Source organism: Bidens hawaiensis, unplaced genomic scaffold, assembly GCF_021521415.1.
Source record: "Bidens hawaiensis isolate Kalapana, Puna unplaced genomic scaffold, B.hawaiensis_p1.1 tig00013251_1, whole genome shotgun sequence".
NCBI lineage: Eukaryota > Viridiplantae > Streptophyta > Magnoliopsida > Asterales > Asteraceae > Bidens > Bidens hawaiensis.
The window spans coordinates 610720-619049 of NW_027492121.1; the positions used below are offsets into that span (position 1 = coordinate 610720).

At 35.0% G+C, this 8330-nt stretch overlaps 1 pseudogene; it reads left to right on the forward strand.

Annotated features, from left to right (window-relative positions):
- Positions 1-307: 307 nt before the first annotated feature.
- Positions 308-1952, forward strand: LOC143543705 (aldehyde oxidase GLOX1 pseudogene; annotated as a pseudogene).
- The last annotated feature ends 6378 nt before the right edge of the window (positions 1953-8330 follow it).

Genomic DNA, 8330 nt, shown 5'->3' on the forward strand with positions numbered 1-8330 from the left:
GTATTCCCGCCTTGCTCATTCCTTCAGGTGACATTACTGAAGTATCAAGAGTTAGTGCCTTGTGCGTGTAGCCTTGCTATTAGTGCGGGTAGCCTTCCCTGATGGCTTGTATCCGCAGCTGCGGGAACAAGCGGGGTACTTCACCATTGGGAGGCTTTCCCTGCGGGAACAGCTGGCGTACTGCGCGTAAAGACGTCACGTCTCTGAGCATGGTGGGTCCTGCGGATCCAGTTGGTTTCTGCGCAGACGTCTCTCTTCAAGGTGAGTCCTGCGGGTCCAACTGGGCTCTGCTAGGACCTACCTCTTCATCCACCCAAACATTGGCATATCCGCCATGCACATGCAACTCCTCCCAAACGACCGTGTCTTGATATACGACCGAACCGACTTCGGAGTCTCAAACATCTCTCTCCCGGACGGTAAATGCCGCCCGAATTCCACCGACTGCTCCGCCCACTCGGTCGAGTACGACGTGGCTACAAACTCCGTTCGTCCGTTAATGGTTCTTTCAAATATTTGGTGCTCATTTGGGAGCTTAATGCCCGACGGGACCGTAACACAGACCGGTGGCAGTGGTGAAGGCGAGTTAGTCGTTAGAACTTACAATTCATGTGACATATGTGATTGGGTTGAGGTACCAAACGGGTTGGTTCGAGGAAGATGGTATGCTACAAATCACATATTGCCCGACGGCCGACAAATAATCATCGGCGGTCGGGGAACATTTAACTATGAATTCTACCCGAAGACCCCAGACACAGCCACTACGGTTGATTTTCCGTTTCTTGCGGAGACTTATGATCTCAACATGGAAAATAATTTATACCCGTTTGTGTTTTTATATCCCGATGGAAACTTATTCATTTTCGCGAATAATCGGGCTATTTTTTACGATTATGCTAAGAATCAAGTGGTCAAGACATTTCCGAACATCCCAGGAGATGAGCCGAGAAACTACCCGAGCACGGGCTCGAGTGTGCTACTCCCAATGCGGATTGTTCAAGGGATTGTAGCTAAGGTTGAGGTTTTGGTTTTTGGAGGTGCACCAAGAACAGCATTTTTCAATGCTATGAATGGAACATTTGAGGGAGCTTTGAAAACATGCGGTCGGATCGTGATATCCGACCCGGATCCAAAATGGGTTATGGAGACTATGCCATTAGCACGAGTCATGGGGGATATGTTGTTGCTCCCGAATGGTCACGTTTTGGTAATTAATGGTGCGGCAGCTGGGGCTGCCGGGTGGGAATTCGGGCGTGATCCGGTGTTAAGCCCCGTGGTTTACCGACCGGGTAAACCGATTAAGTCAAGATTTAAGGTGCAAACCCTGGCTACTATACCTCGTATGTACCATTCGACAGCAATTTTGGTTCGAGATGGTCGGGTGCTTGTTGGGGGAAATAACCCGCATGATAAGTATTTGTTTTCAAACGTACCGTATCCTACGGATTTGAGTTTGGAGGAGTATTCGCCTTATTATTTGGATTCAAGCGTGTCAGGGTTACGTCCTGTTATAATCTCACCCGTGACGGGTACTAATACCACGTACCGTGATCAAATGGTTATACAATTTGCGGCTTCAAACAATTTGGATTCAAATTCGGTCATGGTGACGTTGGTGGCACCATCGTTTAATACACACTCATTTTCAATGAACCAACGGTTGTTGGTTCTTGATAGTGGCATTGTCACCGCCGTTTCCAATAGTTCAAATTACCAAGTTAATGTGATAATGCCGCCTTCTGGAAACATAGCTCCGGCCGGTTATTATCTACTATTTGTGGTTCATAAAGATGTTCCGAGTGAAGGCATTTGGATACATATACAACGATGAAGTTTTGTTATACTATTTGTTTCTAGGTGTTTGAAATTAATAAATGATGCAAGTACTGTGAGTTCAATTAATAAATGATACAAGTTTTGTTATAGTATTGGTTTCGAGGTGTTTGAAGTGCATACTATGAGTTCAGTTGTTTCTCACATTGTACATGAGTTGCACTATAATAATAATAATAATAATTGGTTCTCTTACATGCATTTCCAATGGCCAATTAAGCACAACTTGTACTGTTTGTGCGTCATTAATTATGCAATGAATTCATATTCAGAATCATAGTATTGGATATTGCACTTTCAGTCTACAGATCTTTTATCGGTTTTTAGCTTATAAAGAATACAAAATTAATTACATAATTACCATATATAAAAGTATCCGATTGTAATATTATATGCATAATCAATATACAAATCTATACTAATTAATAAATAAAACTTCCCTAATGCCACGTGTCCTGTTTTTACTCCATCCCTCCTCTCAAATTCCCGCCTCCCACACAAGTCTTTTACAAACCGGGTTCTTGTCATCTATTAACCTGCACCACAATATTGGCGATAAACGCTAAATCATTATTCCCACTTTCCTAACGATTAAGGTCCCTCAAAGATCAATAACCAAAATCAATATTTCTTCTCTTCTATCCTTTAATCTTTATCAACCCTTCTTGTCATCATCATCATCATCCATGTCTCATCGATCTGCTGACCGAATCTTTATTCCGATCAGAAACCAATTTCCTATACCTTGCTCCGGCGATTCGGCTACTTAGGTATATGATTTCTTCTTAATTGTTTCTTTCTGTGTTTTACATACCATTAGATGTCTATAGTTTCATTATTTCACTATGGATCATACTTGATTTTGGTTTTAATATTTCAATTTGTCTGGTGATTTTCGTTGTTTCAATCCAGCTGTTAGGGATTTTGTTTTTTGTTTGGATTAGGGCTTTAATAATTGTTGGTTTGTTACGGGTTTGGTTTTCATTATTTTGCCTTTTTTTTACCGATTGATGTGTTGTAATTTAGGTTTATTTTATTAATTAGGAAATGCATATTTTCTGCTATGACAAAATTGCATCTCATATAGGACATTTCATGAACGCATGTTGAAATTTATAGATATTCTACTTTGGTAATATTGTGGATGAGTTTTATATTAAGGTTAGGATGAGTGATGTTGTTGAAACTGAGAGTTTGTGTGAATGGATTTATGGATAGGAGATATGTTTTTTTAACCTCTGCATCTGTTTAATAGATTATGAGATTTTGACCACGCACAATTTTTGTTCAATTCTATTGGTTGATTGGGATTTGATTATGTTATTCATTATTAGGTTAAGCGATAAGATTTGAAGTTTATTCTATGAAAATTACATTATCTTTAGATACCTGCATATTAATAACTCAGATGTTTAAAGGTCAAGTTTTCTTTCCAATATTGCCTTGTGCTTTTAGTATCCTTTTTCATTTATTTTTCATAGATCTAATTTACCATCATTATTTGTTCTAAATATTTGTAGGTTGGCAAAGTTTTTTATGTATGTAGAAAGTTCATTTGTGAAGGAAGTTCAAAAGCTGGTGTTTGATCCCCAGTAAGACATCTGAAATCTTTTTTTATTTTGTTTGATGCTTAGTTTTTTAGGTTATACTTTTAGACTTTTAGTGATCTGTCATGCTTTTAAACACATTTTGTTTAATAGTCAATCAGAAATGAGCACTTTAGCTTTACAGTTTAATTAGTGCATATCCAAGCATGCTTCTGCTTAAGCATGGAATCCTAAATCAGGTCCCACGACTTGAATCTGCTGAGCATGACACTGTAAGCTTCTTACGCTTATATGTTTTTATATTAGGTCATTGATATATCCCGGTTTTTGTTTCTTTTTTTTAATTTAAAAATAATAGAGTTTTGATTATTACTTTATTATATCTTAATAATAATAATAATAATAATTAACATTTACCAAAAATCTTATCATAAATGTAAGAAACAATCACGGAAAGGTTACATCTTTGCTTATTGGCTTTCATGTATAACTAGAATTACTATAACATGCGCAGTTTATATTTTACCATAATATATGCAGTTGACTAATTACCATTTTTAAACAAATCTCAATTTTTTTAATTTTAAACTATTTATTTTGGGATTGATTTGCTCTCTTCATCATTTATTTAACCATTTTGAGCACCCCGTCACAATTAAACTTCTTTATATTATCTCTAACTATAATCTCTATTTCCGTATACTATCTCCAATGTCAGGTGGAGGTGGATCCGATCACAAGACAAGATTATCAGTCTGTTTTGGATGGCATAAAAAGCTTGGTTATACTACAAAATGGATGTGCATTATCTGTTTAATTAGGAGAGAACTAACTACAAGTAGTTTAAACGCTGCCTCGAAGATGAGCTTTAGAAATAAAATGTTGCGGAGCATGCTGAACATTCATCTGCTGAAGTTTAAGAATTACATTCAATTTAATAGCAATGTTACCAATACAACTCCTGATGTTAAACTTGTAAGCTAGCTAATGGGTATGCTACTTTTTTGTCATATTGGTAAAGAGAGATTGTTGGTTTTGTAATTTCTACTAATGTTATTATCTTATTTTTCTATCAAACATTAATTTAATATGTATTTTGCTGTTATATTAATCCATCAAGTTTAGTTGATTTTGTGTATCCTTCAATTCCGCAACATACAGCATATCAAAAATTAAATATTCTATCTGTTAACCAACAGTTAATGCTTAGGTTTGGTTTTTTTGTTAATTCGGTTTTGGTTAGGTGTTCTGCTCACTGAGTGACAGAGAAAGTAATTTTTTTCAACCCATGTTGGACACACAAATCTTTGACTTTATAAAATTATTTTTTTTTCAATCCGTGTTATACACGGGTACCTAACCTAGTTAATAATATAGTATAGAGAAAAGATCAAATAAGAAGTTTGATTTTTCTAAGAATGATAGGAAGGAGGGTATTTTTGTCTAATACCTTAATATTGAAAACCCACTTAATTTAATTTCAAAAACCCACTTAATTAAAACCCACTTAAATTTTCACTTATCTCCTACAACCACCACCGCCTACCGCCACCCACCGCCACCACCTTGCCGGAAAAGTCTTCGGAAATTTCGTCGAAAAATAAAACACTATGAAAAACACAATGAAAAAGACACAATGTAAAAAACACAATGGAAAAAACACAATGAAAATAAAAACACAATGACAAAAACACAATGAAAACACAATTAAATAACACAATCTAAAAAACACAATACAAAAAAACACTATGAAAAAATAAAACACAATTGTATAACACAATTTTGTAAAACACAATTATGATAAAACACACTTTGTAAAAACCCACGATTTTTTTTTTATTTTTATAAAACTATATGGTACTCATATAAAAGATAAAAAACACTCGTTTTTATGATGAAATTGTTTTGAAAAAAAATGTCGTATAAAAAAGTTATAGACGTTTTAAAATTATAAAGGAATTTAACATGTGTCTTGCATGTGGAGAGAGAAAGTCAACAAATGTGTTATCCCTATTATGTCCTTACCCTTGTTATACACTTGATGATCTCTCTAATCTAATCTCAATCATTTAATTCTCAAATGAATGGACAAGATTATTTCATATCCTTCTTAGGAAAACTAATCTTCTTATTATAACTCAACCCGTATAGTATATACATACCTATGCTCTTCTTCTGTCCATGGAATTCCTTCCCGATGTTCTTAATGCTCGTCTTTGGAAGATGATTCCTCTCCAACATACTTGGGAACGGGAATGACTAGTGGCGGAACCATCCACGGCCGGATTGTCAATTAATAGTTTTATTTGTATCGGAAACAATGTTTATAGTTTGACTCATTAAAAATGTTGGTGTTAGAGTGCTTACACTGAAAAGAAGAGTGAAAACAGAATACTTCCGGCGAAAATTGCAACGATAGGGTGCCGTTGTAGTTCGTAAAAGATGGTATAAAGGAAGAGAACAGTTAACGAGGAAGATAAAAAGAGCAGCTGGGTGGGCTTAAAGTTAAGACAAAACTCTTTAAAAACAAAATAATATTTATGCTGAATCACTCAATGCAACTAAATATATGATCGAGTGATCGAGTGCCCCCTTTGAATCAAAAAGGATATCAACAACTCTTATCATTATTGAACTTCAAAATATTATATATTATACAATAAATAGTTGCATTGGAATGTAAGTTCTAAATGTCGTTAGGTATTATGTGATACAAAATTTGTGACTTTCTTTACTATTATTATTTCTCTTTATGAAAACATACGTAATAGAACACGTTTTTACAATGTAAAAAGAGTTTGAACACTAGGCTCCAGTGTAAAAGAACATTACGACCTCACCGCTAAAAAGTTCTGGCTCCGCCACTGGAATGAGTCCACCTTCAATGTCGTCAACATCTTCAACAAGTAATTGATAGTGGTGTTTCAACTCTGGAATGGTTTTGGTACGTTGGCACAAGTGAAGCAATCGTATTCCAATATTGTTTGGAATCATCGTTCCAGTGGTTGGTTGGCAATGGCATGTTATATAGAATAAAAAGGAGACGAAAAGTGAAGTGAGGGGTGGTAAATGTTATGAAGCGTGTATCAAATTGCATTAATGAATAGGACCACTATGAGGTTAGAGAGATGGGCACTTTTGTCATGTTACATTGGTACTAACAAATGGGTGGTTATATTCAAACATCAGTAACATGGTGTATATATAAGTGTATACGGTTTGTATATGCCTATATGAATCCTATAACTCTAATTTATTGACATGCGTACGGAGGTGACAGTGTGACAACTTTTTGCAGTCTTTATGAGTTGTATAGATTCTCTAGCTCGTATAGCCCACTTAACTCGTCTGACTTATACAAGCCGTATAGGGTCTATACGACTCATATAGAGACAACATGTCAGCATGTACTTTGACCAGAGATTTATAATTGTTTTCTGGTCTATACGAGCCGTATAGATGTTATACGACCCGTACAGACCGTGTATCAACTTTTCTTGCTCCAACCATATAAGATTTGTGTGTTGCTTTGTAATATAATACCAAAAGTTGTTTCTTTGATTCTAACATTGGGATGATTTATGATTTTCTATAGAAACTTGTTTGACTAATTGTAATATTGGGATTTAAGAATATAGTGAAAATAATATAAATAGATGTTTTAAGTTTTTCAGTTTTTATCATTCTTGTTCTTTCTTAGTCTTTTTTCTCATACTATCTAGGTCATGTTTTATGTCACACCCCGACTTAGAGCCTAGGCGTGTGACCAATAGTTGGTACATATTTTGTAAATATATCAAAGTTGCGGGTTATTTAGCGGAAAACTTTGATTATAATAAAATATTAATTCATTTTGAAAACTTCTCGGTTAATAAATACCCAAGTGTTTGATTTACAAACCTTGTTTGATCTTATTTGCAATATTTTAATAATTAAAACTTTGTCATCTCCATATAGCGGCCATCTTACTTCATGAGGGACTATAATTCTTTGTTACCTGTGCTAAATCTGTTTCCCTGAAATGTGGGGCAAAAATACGTCAGCAATGCACCAGTAAATCGTTGACTCTAAAAACATTTAATAAATCTTTATTTGACAAGACAGTTTTCTATACAAGCTCAGCAGAAACGTCTCTTATTTCTGGGATTTGTACCACTTGTCATACACACATAATTAAGGTTCTCCAGGAACTTATGCCCATTGGAGAACTTGGTTACGACTGCTAGCCACGTAGCCTTGCATGATTGACTAGACAAATATACTTGGACTCAGACACGTGTGTACTTGGTCTGAGTTGCTTTTTATTTTTTATCTTGTAATTTAATAGGGATCACGTGATCCCTTAAATCTTTATATGTTAGTGATGTGCTTAAAGTAGTCAAGATAGTATTAACTAAATTACGCTAATTTAGACACTAAGTAATACTTTAGACTCTTTAAAACTCGACTAAACTACTGGCCGGCAAGTGAACCGATCGACTCTAATAAAACTAAGTAAATCCGGATATCGAACCCACGAGATTCTTTAAATTACGTAAATTAACTAATTAGACTCAACAAAGTGACACGACTATTTATTTTATAATTATTAATTAAAGGTGGTTTTAAATTAGTTAATATTAAACTAATAAAATAACTAATTAAGAAAAGACAAGTAATAAAACACAAGACAAATTAACTTCACAGATTCAGATGATAAAGAAAACCACCTAGCCTTGAATCCCCTAAGTTGCAGTTATCAATTAATTGGAAAATACTTGTTATGAAATTGGGATCATAAAATCCATGTTGTAAAACTCGGTAGGCGGTCCTTAGGCGACCGATCCCCTTGTAGGGAGTACTCGGCTTGTACTCGGGCATGATAAATGTAATATAAATTAATTATTGGATATTATATATATGTTAAAATAAACATAATTCATGTCAAAATAAGCATAATTCTTATGA